Source organism: Neovison vison, chromosome X (genome assembly GCF_020171115.1).
Source record: "Neovison vison isolate M4711 chromosome X, ASM_NN_V1, whole genome shotgun sequence".
Lineage (NCBI taxonomy): Eukaryota > Metazoa > Chordata > Mammalia > Carnivora > Mustelidae > Neogale > Neogale vison.
The window spans coordinates 95757882-95770436 of NC_058105.1; positions in this window are offsets into that span (position 1 = coordinate 95757882).

Here is a 12555-nt window from a genome sequence, read left to right on the forward strand (position 1 = left end):
GTTGCATTATTCACAATAGTCAACACATGGAAACGATCTAAATGCCCACTGACAGACAAATGGATAAAGGATATATCACACACACACACACACACACACACACACACACACAGTATTATGCAGCCATTAAAAGGGAAGGAAATCCTGTCATTTGTGATAACATGGATGGATCCTGAGGGCATTATGCTCAGTGAAATGAGTCAGAGAAAGTCAAATACTGAATGATCTCACACGTGGAATCTAAAAAGCTAAACTGATATAAACAGAGAGGAGAACAGTTGTTGTTAAGGGCTGGTAGAGGGGCAATGATGGAAGAAATGGGATATTAGTCAAAGGATATATATAAACTTCCAGTTATAAGATGAGCAATTTCAGGGGATCTAACATGCCTCACGGTGAGTATGGTTAACAATAATTTATTATATATTTGAAAGTTGCTAAGAGAGTAAATCTTAAATGATCTCACCACACACAGAAAAGGTAATTAGGTCAGGTGGTAGAGGTGTTAACTAACCCGTAGTGATCATTTCACAACATATATGTGTACTGAGTCATCACAATGTATACCTTAATGTTACACAATGTTATATGTCAATTATATCAATAAAGCTAGAAAAAAATAGTCATTTATAATCTTTTTTTTTAAAAGATTTTTATTTATTTATTTGACAGAGATCACAAGTAGGTAGAGAGGCAGGCAGAGAGAGAGGAGGAAGCAGGCTCCCTGCTGAGCTGAGAGCCCTATGCGGGGCTCGATCCCAGGACCCTGAGATCGTGACCTGAGCTGAAGGCAGAGGCTCAACCCACTGAGCCACCCAGGTGCCCCAAGAAACAGTTTTAAATAGTTAGGAAAGTTAATAATAAGTTGGGGAGGGTCTCATAACAGGAATCACCTTACTCAGGTGGGAAGAGACTGAAATATTGAAAGAATATCTAACACAGTAGGAAAGTTGAAGATGTCAGGAAGGGTCTAAAACTGATAAGGAAAGGTCTGAACTGGTCCTAAACAGGCAGGCAAATTATGAAGATTCAGGAAATTTCTTAAACATGTTAGGGAATGTCACAATCAGAGAGGAAAGGTCTCACATGCATCAGGGATCTTCTCAAACAAGTCTGGAAGGGTCTCACAGTAGTCAGGAAATGCACTGTTTGTAAATAAAGGTCCCAGAGAGAGAAAGAGACTTAAATACCTCCAGAAGTGTCTCAGACTTATCAGGAAAGGTTTCAAGAAGTTGAAAAGGGTCCCAGGCAAGTCAGAAAAGGTTCCTAATATGTCAGGAAGATTCACAAAGAAATCATGGATGTTCTAAAACTCATATGGAAGAGATTTAAATATGTCAGGAAGAGTTACAAAACAGAATCTCAAATATGTGAGGAAGAATCTCAAATAGGAAAGGAAGTTTCTCAAATCTGTCAGGAATGATTACAAAGAGAAAAAGTCTCAAAAATGTCATGAATGGTCTCAATCAGTCAGGAGATGTCTCCAAGACATTAAGAAGGTTCTCCAGTATATCAGAAAGAATAGCAAATGGGCCAAGAACAGACTCAAACATACCAGGAAGAGTCCAAAACAAGTTAGGAATCATCTCCAACAAGCCAGGACATGTCTCAAACACAGAGGAAGAGTCTCGGATACTGCAGGAAGTGTCACACATATGTCAGGAAGTGTCTCAAATATATCAAGAAGAGTCCTGCATGTCAGAAAGGCTTTCAAACAAATTGTGGAGTTTGGGGGGGACCTCAACATCATCAGGAAGAGTCTCAAACAAGACATATCTCAAACATGACAGGAAATATTCCCAAAAAAGAAGAAGGATCTGAAATACATCATGAATCTTCTCAAATCAGACTGGAAGAATCTTAAAGTAGTTAGGAAGAGCATTACATTTGTCATTAAAGGTCAGTAAGAGTCTCAAATACATCTGGAAGGGTCTTAAAACATTTCAGTAAGGGACTCATGTGAGTTGGGAAGCATGTCAAGCGAGTCAGAAAAGTCTCATATATGTAAGAAAGAATCACACACATTATGAAGGGCCTTAAACATGGGCAGAAGAGACTTAAATATGTACAGAAGTTTCTCAAATCCATCAGGAATGGTCTCAAAGAGACAAGAAGGATCTCCAAAATGTCAAAAAACAGTCTCAAATTCAAGAAAAGTCTCAAATACATCAGGAAGAGTGGTAATATGTCAGGAATGATCTCAAACATGTCAAAAAAGTTCTCAAAGGATCAGGAAGAGTTGCAGGTAAGTTAGAAAAAGCTTTACATATTTCAGGATGTGTCAAAAAATCAGGAAGCGTCTCACACAAGTCAAGGAAACTCTCAACCTTGTCAAGAAGGGTCCCAAATTCATCAGGTAGAGTTCAAATGTGTCTCAAAGGGTCTCAAACAGACAAGGTCAGGAAGAGTCTCAAATACATTAGAGGGCTGTCAAATATACCAGGAAGGGTCTCAAGTCGGAAAGTATCACAGATAGAGAGGAAATGTCTTTTTTTTTTTTTTAAAGATTTCATTTATTTATTTGAGAAAGAGAGAGAGCACAAGCACAAGAACAGTGGGGAGGGGCAGAGGAAGTGAGAGGGAGAAGCAGATTCCCCAGTGACCAGGGAGCCTGACACAGGGCTCAGTCCCAGGACCCTGTGATCATGACCTGAGTTGAAGGCAGATGCTTAACCAACTGAGCCACCCAGGTGAGGAATTATCTTAAACAAGTCAGAACCAGTTTCAAAGTAGCCTCACACATGTCAGAAAGTGTCTAACAAGCCATAATGGGTCTGAAACAGACAGGAAGAATCTCAGATACTTCAGGAATAGCCTCACACATGTCAGAAAGGGTCTCGAACAGTTCAAGAGTCCTTTGTAGAGACTTTTACTTTGGGTAGGGCCTCAAAATCATCAGGAGGAGTCTCAAAAAACTGGAAGAGTTTCAAACATGTCAGGAAAAGTCATAATCAGGAAGAGTCTCAAATACCAGGAAGAGTCTCAAAAATGACAGGAAGTGTTGCAAAGAGAAAGGAAGCATCTGAAACACATCACAAATTCTCTCAAACCAGATTGGAAGAATCTCAAAGATGTCAGGAAGAGCTTTACAAGGTTTTGTAAAAACCTTTATAAGGTTCTGTTTGAGCAAGGGTCTCAAACAGAAAAGCATCTCAAACAAATCTGGAATGACTCTCAAACATTTCAGTAAGGGACTCAAGTTAAGAAATGTTGAAGCATGTCAAAAAAAAGGTCTCATCTATACCACAGGGACTCAGATAAGCCCTGAAATCTCCCAAATATGTCCCAAACAGTCTTAGATACACAAGGAAGCTCCTTGAATACGGCAGAGAGAGTCTTAAACACAGGAGGAGGAGGAGTCTAAACATGTCAGGAAGGGTCTTAAACTAGTCAGAAAGTTTCTGGAACAGGGCGGAAGATTCTTAAATACATGAGGAAACATCTCAAACAAGTCAGGAACATTCTCAATGTAGTTAGAGAGAGTTATGGATAAGTCAGTAAGGGTCCCAAACAGAAAGGAGTGTCTCAGATACAACTGAGAGAGTGATACCAGGTCAGGAATGGTTACAATTAGGAACCTAATATAACAGGTAGAGTAGCAAACATATCGAGAAGTGTTGTAAACAAAGGGAAAGAGTATCAAATATATTATGAATCTCAAATCTGAAACATTCTCAAAGTAGTCAAGAAGAACTTTTTAAACAAATCAGTAAGCATCTCAAACTAAGAAAAAGAGCAGAAAGGTCTCAAACATGTCAAGCAAGATTTCAAATAAATCAAGAAGGCTCTCAAGCAAGTTTGATAACTTGTCTAATATGTCATGGAGAGTCTCATACAAGTCATGAAAGCTTTCAAGTATGTCAGGAAGAGTCTTAAATAAATGAGCTAGGTTCTCACATATGGCAAGAAGGGTTTAAACGACTTCAGGAAGTCTCAAATTTGTCAGGAAGTATCCAGAACAGAGAAGAAGAGTCTAATGTACATCAGGAAGCATCTCAAACAAGTCAGGAAGTGTCTCAAATTCATTAGCGTTTACAGTATGTCTTGAAGGTTCTCAGTCAGGAAGAATCATAATTATACTTTCCCCACCCACCTCCAATTCAAGTACACCTGCCCTTAGGATGAGATCTTATTTGGAAATAGAGTCATTTCAGATGTAATTAGTTAAGATTAGGCCACACTAAATTAGGGTGGGCTTTAAATCCAATGATTGGTGTCCTTATAGGAAGGCTACGTGAAGACACATAGAGAAGTGAATGCCACGTAAAGATGGAGCCAGAGATTGGAGTGATAGGTCCACAAGCCAAGGAATGCCAAAGTGCCAGAAATCACAGAAGCTAGAAGACAGACATGGAATATATTCTCCCTCAGAGGCTTCAAAACGAACCAATCTTGCTCACACCTTGATTTCAGACTTCTGGTCTCCTGAACTGTGAGAGAATTTCTGTTGTTTTAAGTCATTAAATTTGCGGTTCTTTTAAAAGGCAGCCCTAGGGATCTAAATACAGTAGGGGTGCCAAATACACTAGGAAGCGTTTCAAAGATGTTAGGATGTGTCTCAAACAAGACAGGAAGTATTTGCAAGAAAGGGGGCAAGTCTGAAATGCATCAACAATTCTTTCAAATTGGACTCTACGTATTCAAAGTAGTCAGAAAGAGCTTTAATTTTGCCAGTAAGGGTCTCAGACAAAAAGGAAGGGTCTCCAACAGTTCAATAAGGTTCTCAAGTTGAGAAGTGTCTCAAGCATGTCAGAGAAGGTTTCAAATGCCTCATGAAGAGTCTCAAACTTTTCTTTTCTTTTCTTTCTTTTTAAAAAGACCTTATTTATTTATTTGAGAGAGAGAGAGAGAGAGAGAGAGAAAACAAAAGCAGGAGGAATGGCAGGCAGAAGGAGAAGCAGTCTCCCTGCTAAGCAGGGAGCCCAATGTGGAGCTCGATCCCAGGACCCTGAGATTAGGACCTGAACCAAAGGTAGATGCTTAACTGGCTGAAATACCCAGGCACCCCAAGTCTCAAACTTTTCAAGGGGAGTCTTAAATACACAAGGAACATTGTAAAGTATAGTGTGAAACATGGCCTCAAACACATAAGGAAGAGCTTAAACTTGTTAGAAAGTGTTTGGAACAGAGAGGAAGAGTCTCGAATACATGAGGAAATATCTCAAATAAGTCAGAAAGTTTATTAATATAGTTTAAAAAGTTATTAAGTTAGTAAGTGTTTCAAATGAAGAAGGTTCTCCGATATGAGAAAGTGTCACCATGTTAGGAATGATACCAAAAGTCAAGAAGGACATCAAAAACCTCAGGAAGAATTCCAACTACAACAAAAGAAGTTAAAACAAAAACAAAAACAAAAACATGTTCATAAGGGACTCAAACATGTCAGGAAGTATTACACGAAGAGAAAGAGTCTCAGATACATTAAGAATGTATTTCTGGAATCTCTCAATGTCATTAGGAAGAGCTTTAAAGACACCAGTGAAAGTTTCAACAGAGATAAAAGGTCTTAAAAACATCCATAAGGGGCTCGAACATGTCTGTACATTTCTGAAGCAAGTCATAAAGTGTCTCAGACATTTAGACAAAAATCTTAAGTAGGTCAGGAAGGTTCTTAAATATGTCAGGAATGGTCTCAGAGAGTTTCACATACATCAAAACGCTCTGACACAACTCAGGAAGGGTATCAAAGATGTTAGGAAGTATAAATAAATAAATAAATAAATAAGAGAGAGAGAGAGAGAGAGAGATATGTTGAAGGTGTCTTACCCTGACAGGAAGAGTCTCAAATACAAGGAGAATTTCTTTCTCAGAAAGAGTCTCAAACAGGTGAGGAATGGTCTCAAACACGGCAGGTAGTATCTCAAGAAAGTAAAAAAGGAAGAGTCCAGAAGAGTCCTAAATATGTAAGGACTTTTCTAAGGAAATGTCTCAAATGTGTCAGAAGGGTCTTAGTAAATCAGAAATTCTGTGGAGCAAATGAGAAAAATCTCAAAGTCATTAGAAGTGTCTCATCTGGTCAGGAAGGGTCACATAGTAGTAAGACACAGTCTCAAACTTGTGAGGGAGGGATTGTCTTAGACAGAAGAGCCTATCTGAAGGTAGTCAGGAAGAGTTTTACCTTCACAGGGAAGGGTCTCAGACACGGGAAGAGTCTCCAGTACTTCAGGAGTGGTATCAAACACGAGGAAGTGTTGTAGACAGAAAGAGTCTCAAGCATGTCAAAATGGGTTTCAAATACATTAGGAAGAGTCTCAAACAATTAAGAAAGGATTTTACAGTTGTTAGAAAGGGTCTCAAATTTGTTAGGAGAAGATTAAAATGCATCTCAAAGAATTTCAGACAGTTTCAAATATGTCAGGAAGGGCCCAAACGAGTCAGGACAAGTTTCAGGTATCTCAGGAAGGGTTTGAAATACACCAGGAAGTCTCTCAGTCCTTGAGGAAGAGTCTCAAATATGTTAGAAAGTGTTTCAAATAAGACTGAAAATGCCTCAGGTACCTCCACAAGGGTCTCAACCATACAGGAATAGTTCATATACATCATTAAATATCTCAAACACCTCAGAAAATTTCTAAAACATGACAAAATTACTCAAATATTCAGCAAAAGTTTCAAACCCATTATGAAGGTTCTTAAATATGTCAGTTTCAAACAAGTCTGGACAGTATCAAATAGAGTTTTAAATGTCAGAATGCATTTCAAACTGAGAAGTCATCTCTAATATGTTAGCAAAGATCTCAAACAAGTTAGTGACAGTGTCAAATATATCAGGAAAATTCTCAAATACCTCAGAAAGGATCTAAACTAGTCAGGAAGGGTCTCAAACACATGTGGGAGGTTTTCTAAGGGTCAAAAAGGCTGTGAAACAAGCGAAGAAGGGTGCTAAAGTCAACAGAAAGAGTCTCCAACAGTCAGGAAGTCTCTCAAAATTATCAAGTAGGGCTTCCAACATGTAAGGGAGTTTCTCAAATACGCAGGCAGGGTCTCAAATGTGTCAGAGTGTCTTCCAAAAAGTCAGTATCTGAATGTAGTCAGGAAGAGCTTAAAATACATCACTAAGGGTCACCGAGCCAGAAAGAGTCTCACATACTTCAGGAATGGTCTTAGTTTGGGAAGAGTTTCAAATAAGTCAGAAAGGTTTTCAAATACATATGGAAGAGTCTCAGACTAGTAGGGAATAGTCTTAAACTTGTCAGGAAGAGTCTCAAATTCCTCAGGCAGGGTTTAAAATACATCTGGAAGGGTCTCAAATAGTCTCAAAGATGTCAAGAAGAATTTCAAACAAGTCAGGATGAGTCTCAAATATATTAGGAAGGGTTGCAAACAAATCAAGGAGTGTCTTAACATGTCTGAAAGAGTCTCAAATGGATTAGGAAGCATCTCAAACAAGACTGGAAGTCCCTTAATATGTCATAAAAGGTCTTAACCATGCAGAAATTGTTCAAATACAATGGCAAAATCTTAAATAACTCTTGAAGTATCTCAAGCATGACAGGATATGGCTCAAAGAGTCAAGAAGAGTTTAAAATACATTAGGAAGGGGCTCAAAATGTAGGGTGTCTTAAAACAAGTCAGGGTCAGTCTTAAAGTAGTCAGGAAGGGTCTCCAAAAAATCAAGAGAAATTGGAAACAAGTCAGGAACAGTCCCAAGTAAGTCCAGAAGGGTCTCAAACTGAAAGGAAGAGTATCAAATAAAAAAGTTCTCAAGCCAGTTGGGAAGAGTCTCAACAAGTTTGATAGAGTCTCAAACATGTCAGCAATGGTCTCAAATATGTCAAAGGTTCTCAAACCCATCAGGATCTCATATTCAATAGGCATCTACATTAAGTCAGGAAGGGTCTCAGACAAGAAGAATCAGAAGACTAAAACAATTTAGGAATGATATCAGACTCAGAAAGGCTGTCAAACAAGTCAGGGAATGTCTCAAAGTCATCAAGAAGAGTCTCACAGGAAGGATCTCAGATATTTACTAGGAGGCATCTTGAACAAGTCAAAGTAAGCAGAAAGACTTTTAGATATGTCTCAGACAGGAAGAGTCTCAAATACTTCACATACAATCTCAAACGAGCCAGAAAAAGTATCAGTCATCAGCACAAGTCTCAGATATATCAGGAAGGGTCTCAAACATATGGGAAGGCATTAATTACATCAGTATCTCTAACACCTCAAAGAAGTATCTCAAATATGTCAAAAAGAGACTCAAAGAATTAGAAATGGTTGCAACCAAGTCAGAAAGGGGTTGTATATGTTTGCAAGTGTCTCAAATGTGTCATGAATGTTTTCCAACAAGTCAGGCATAGTCTCAAACATGGGAGGAAGGAAGCATCTCAAAGTTGTGAGGAAGCATTTTCACTACCTCAGGAAGGGCCTTGGTCAGGAAGAGTCTCAATAAGTCAAGAAGAGAGAGACTCATAGAAAGAGAATCTCAAATAGTCAACCAAGTTCTCTAACATGTCAAGAAGTCTCCAAAAAGCTAAGAAAGGTCTGCAACATGTCAGCTAGAGGCTTGAATACATCAGGAAGTTTCTCAAGTAAATCAGTCAGGGTCTCAAACAATTTAGGAAGAATCTCAAACATGTCAAGAAGTTTCTCACACAGTCAGAAAGAAGGGTATGAAGGGTCTCAAACATGTCAAGAAGGGCCTGGTCTATGTCCAGTAGGGTCTCGGACACAGCAGGAATCATCTCAAACAAGTTAGAAAGTGTCTAAAATAGTTCAGAAGAATTTTTAAATACCTAAGTAAGAATCTCAGACAGGAGTAGTCTCAATACATCAGGAATGGTCTTAAACACACCGGGAAAGGTCTTGAACAAGTCTGGAAGAGTCTCAAACAAGTCATACTGGGTCCCTAAGTTGTCAGGCAGAATTTTAAATATGTCTGGAAGGATCTCAGACAGATAGGGAGTCTTAAATACGTCGGGAATCATCTCAAACATGTCAGGAAGCATGTCAAAGTCCTCAGGACTAGTCTCAGATACATCAGGTTGGGTCTCAAGTACCTCAGGCAGAATCTCAATTGAGTCATGAGGCTATCTCAACTACGTCAGGAAGGGTCTCGCACCTGAAAGGATGGGTCTGAAACAAGTTAGGAATTTCAAACACGTCAGGAGGGGTCTCAAACAGGTTAGGAAGGGTTCCAGACAAATCAGGAAGGGTATCTAATTCCTCAGACAGTGTTTGAAAGAAGTCAGAAAGGGCTTAAAAAAGTCAGAAAGAGTCTCAAAGAAGTCAGAAATCTCAAATATGTCAGTAAGGGTCTTCGCTTATACAGGGGCAGTTTATATCTAAGGGAATGCTTTTAACCATTCTTTCTTCACCAAAACGATCCTGAGCCTCTAGCTACAGATAGCTCTGATGTGCTCAGAATTCCAGAAAGGGCCAGAAATATGTGGCTGTTCCATCTCCTTCCCACTCCCCCATATTTGCTTTATGGCCAATTGATAGAATGCCAGATTCTTCTGACATAACTTCCAGGTCATGGTCAAAGAGCCAGTGTTTATTTCCTTCTTCATGCATTTATATCACAGCTGTCAGCTGGGATCTTTTCAACAGCAAAATGAATCTAAGCTTAGAAGCACCTAAAGTTTTTTTTTAAGACCATTTTATTTGGATAACCTATGAAAAATTAATAGTACTTAAGAATTGTATACAAAGAGGGGCACCTGGGTGGTTCAGTCAGTTAAGGGTCTGCCTTCAGCTCAGGTCATGATCCCGGCGTCCTGGGATTGAGCCCTACATGGGGCTCCCTGCTTAGGAGGGAGCTTGCTTCTCCCTCTGCCTCTGCCAATCCCCCTGCTTGTGATCTCTCTCCCTCTGTCAGATAAATAAATAAAATCTTTGAAAAAAAAAAAGAATTCTATACAAAGACTTATTGAGCAAAACTGCCATTTTTTTTAAAATAGAAAACCAGGAAGGGTCTTGTGTAGAAATTAAACTGTGGCATGCCTGTGATTAGTAGTTTACATCCTCTTCCAGTGGAAAATAAACACAGCCTTCAGCATGGCTGGGTTCTTCACTTCCTTATTTATAGAGGCAACTGGGTGTCTTTATCATTCATTTGTTTACTGTAAATGTTCCAATTAAAAGCAAAGCTTTGTCTTCATGTAAAACTCATATTGCATGAGCTTGCCTCTAATTTTGCATTGTTGAGCTCTAGCAGATGTTTCTTACCCAAAAGAGAGGACTCTGTGTTTGTGCAATGCACAGTAAAACCAACCAACCAACCAACAAACAAACAAAAACACCTCTACTGGACTGTGTTTTCTACAAACGTCTGAGAAGATGTGAAAGCCAGCAACTGTTGGTTAAAAGGTAAGAGAAGGAGCAACGTGGAAAGCTGTTATGCCTTAAATCTAAAGGATTAAGGATGTAATACCTTAGAAAAGAATACTAATAGTTTCCGAAGTCTCAAGAATTACTGCATATGAGAACAGTATTGAATTACAATTTGTCAAATTAATAACCACAATAATTAAAAATAGATGACCTAATTTGGTCTCATAAATTATTTTTGAGAATCTGAGATATTGCCAAGGTGTTTCTACGGTGAAGATTTAGTCCTGCCCGGGTGTTTCTTCCCATCCAGCCTCAGGTTAGTGACCATGGACTTCCCCTCTGAATCCCCGGGCCCTGGCTTCCTCAGCTGAGCAGCAGGAAAAATGTCAGCCAGGGTGGTCCAGGGCGAACATCTTCCAGAGACACATACGTATGTTTTGGTGTGTTTCCTTGAAATCTAGGTCTTTATCTGCAGACCATGTAATAGGGAAACAGGGACACTTGGTGTCATGGATTAAAGATGGCTACAGGTTCTTTGCCCCCTCCCCCATGAAGACATTCACTTTATTTCCCCTCCCACTGTATCCGGGCAGGCCTTGTGACTCTTCAACCCATAGAATGTAGGGCAAGTGACACTGTGCCAGTTCTAGACCCTTGAAAACTGTGCTGAGCAGCTTTCATTTTGCTCTTGGGACACTTCCTCTCAGAACCATGAAGCGAGAAGCCCAAGTGTCATGGAGAGGACTTGTGCAGATGCTGTGGACAATAGCCCTAGCTGGGTTCCTATGCAACACTTAGCTCAACTGCCTGCCCTACATATGAGCCAGTTTGGTTGTTCCAGCCCAATTCAACCACCAGATGACTATAGTCTCAGCTAACAGCAGACAGAGTGGAAGTTCCCAGTTGAGCCAAGTCAACCCAGAATAGAGAGCCAAAGCAATTAAGAATTAGCTGCCCCTGGGGCGCCTGGGTGGCTCAGTGAGTTAAGCCGCTGCCTTCAGCTCAGGTCATGATCTCAGGGTCCTGGGATCGAGTCCCACATTGGGCTCTCTGCTCAGCGGGGAGCCTGCTTCCCTCTCTCTCTCTCTGCCTGCCTCTCCATCTACTTGTGATTTCTCTCTGTCAAATAAATAAATAAAATTGTTAAAAAAAAAAAAAAAGAATTAGCTGCCCCTAATATTTACAGAGCACTGCCAGGTACTGTGCCAGTACCTTTGTGTTCTCTATTTTATTTAATCCTCAAACCACCCCAGGAGAGTGGAGTGATTATTATGCCTGTTTAACCAATGAAGAAAGTGAGCTTCATAAAGCTTAAGAATCCAACACCACGAGTGCATACCGAGGCCTGAACTCAAACCAACACTGGATTTCAAAGCATGCCTCTCTGCCCTGCAAATGATCTGCTTTAGTCAGATGAGGCAAAGGGAATTCCCATATATTTTACTAGGCAAACACATATTGATTTACATGGAAAAACATACTCAGGGCTCAACTCAATGTTCCAAAGACTATTAAAACAAAACAAAACAAAACAAAAAAACCTTTTTAGGGGCCTAGGTGGCTTAGTTGGTTAAGTGTCTGGCTCTTGATCTCAGCTCAGGCCTTGATCTTAGGGTTGTGAGTTCAAGCCCCGTGTTGGGCTCTATGCTGAGCGTGGAGCTTAATGAAAAACAAAACAAAACAAGACAAACCTTTTTACTCTAGAATATTTCCAAGCATATATATACTAAGTAGTACAGTATATGAACCACCATGTACCTATCCCCTGGTTTCAACAACTAGGGACAGGTGGCCAATCTTGTTTCATCTATATTCCCAGCTACTTCCCTCACCCCACCATGAGACTATCTTAAAGCAAATCCCAGACATTATATCTTTTCATCTGTAAATATTTAAGTTAGTATCTCTAAAAGATAAAAACTTTTTTTCAAATCAACTACAACTGCCACTAAAATTTTGACAATATTAAATATTGACAAAATAAAAATACTGACAATAATTTCTTTCTTTTTTTTTCAATTTATTTATTTTCAGAAAAACATTATTCATTATTTTTTCACCACACCCAGTGCTCCGTGCAAGCCGTGCCCTCTATAATACCCACCACCTGGTACCCCAACCTCCCACCCCCCCGCCACTTCAAACCCCTCAGATTGTTTTTCAGAGTCCATAGTCTCTCATGGTTCACCTCCCCTTCCAATTTACCCAAATTCCCTACTCCTCTCTAATGCCCCTTGTCCTCCATGCTATTTGTTATGCTCCACAAATAAGTGAAACCAT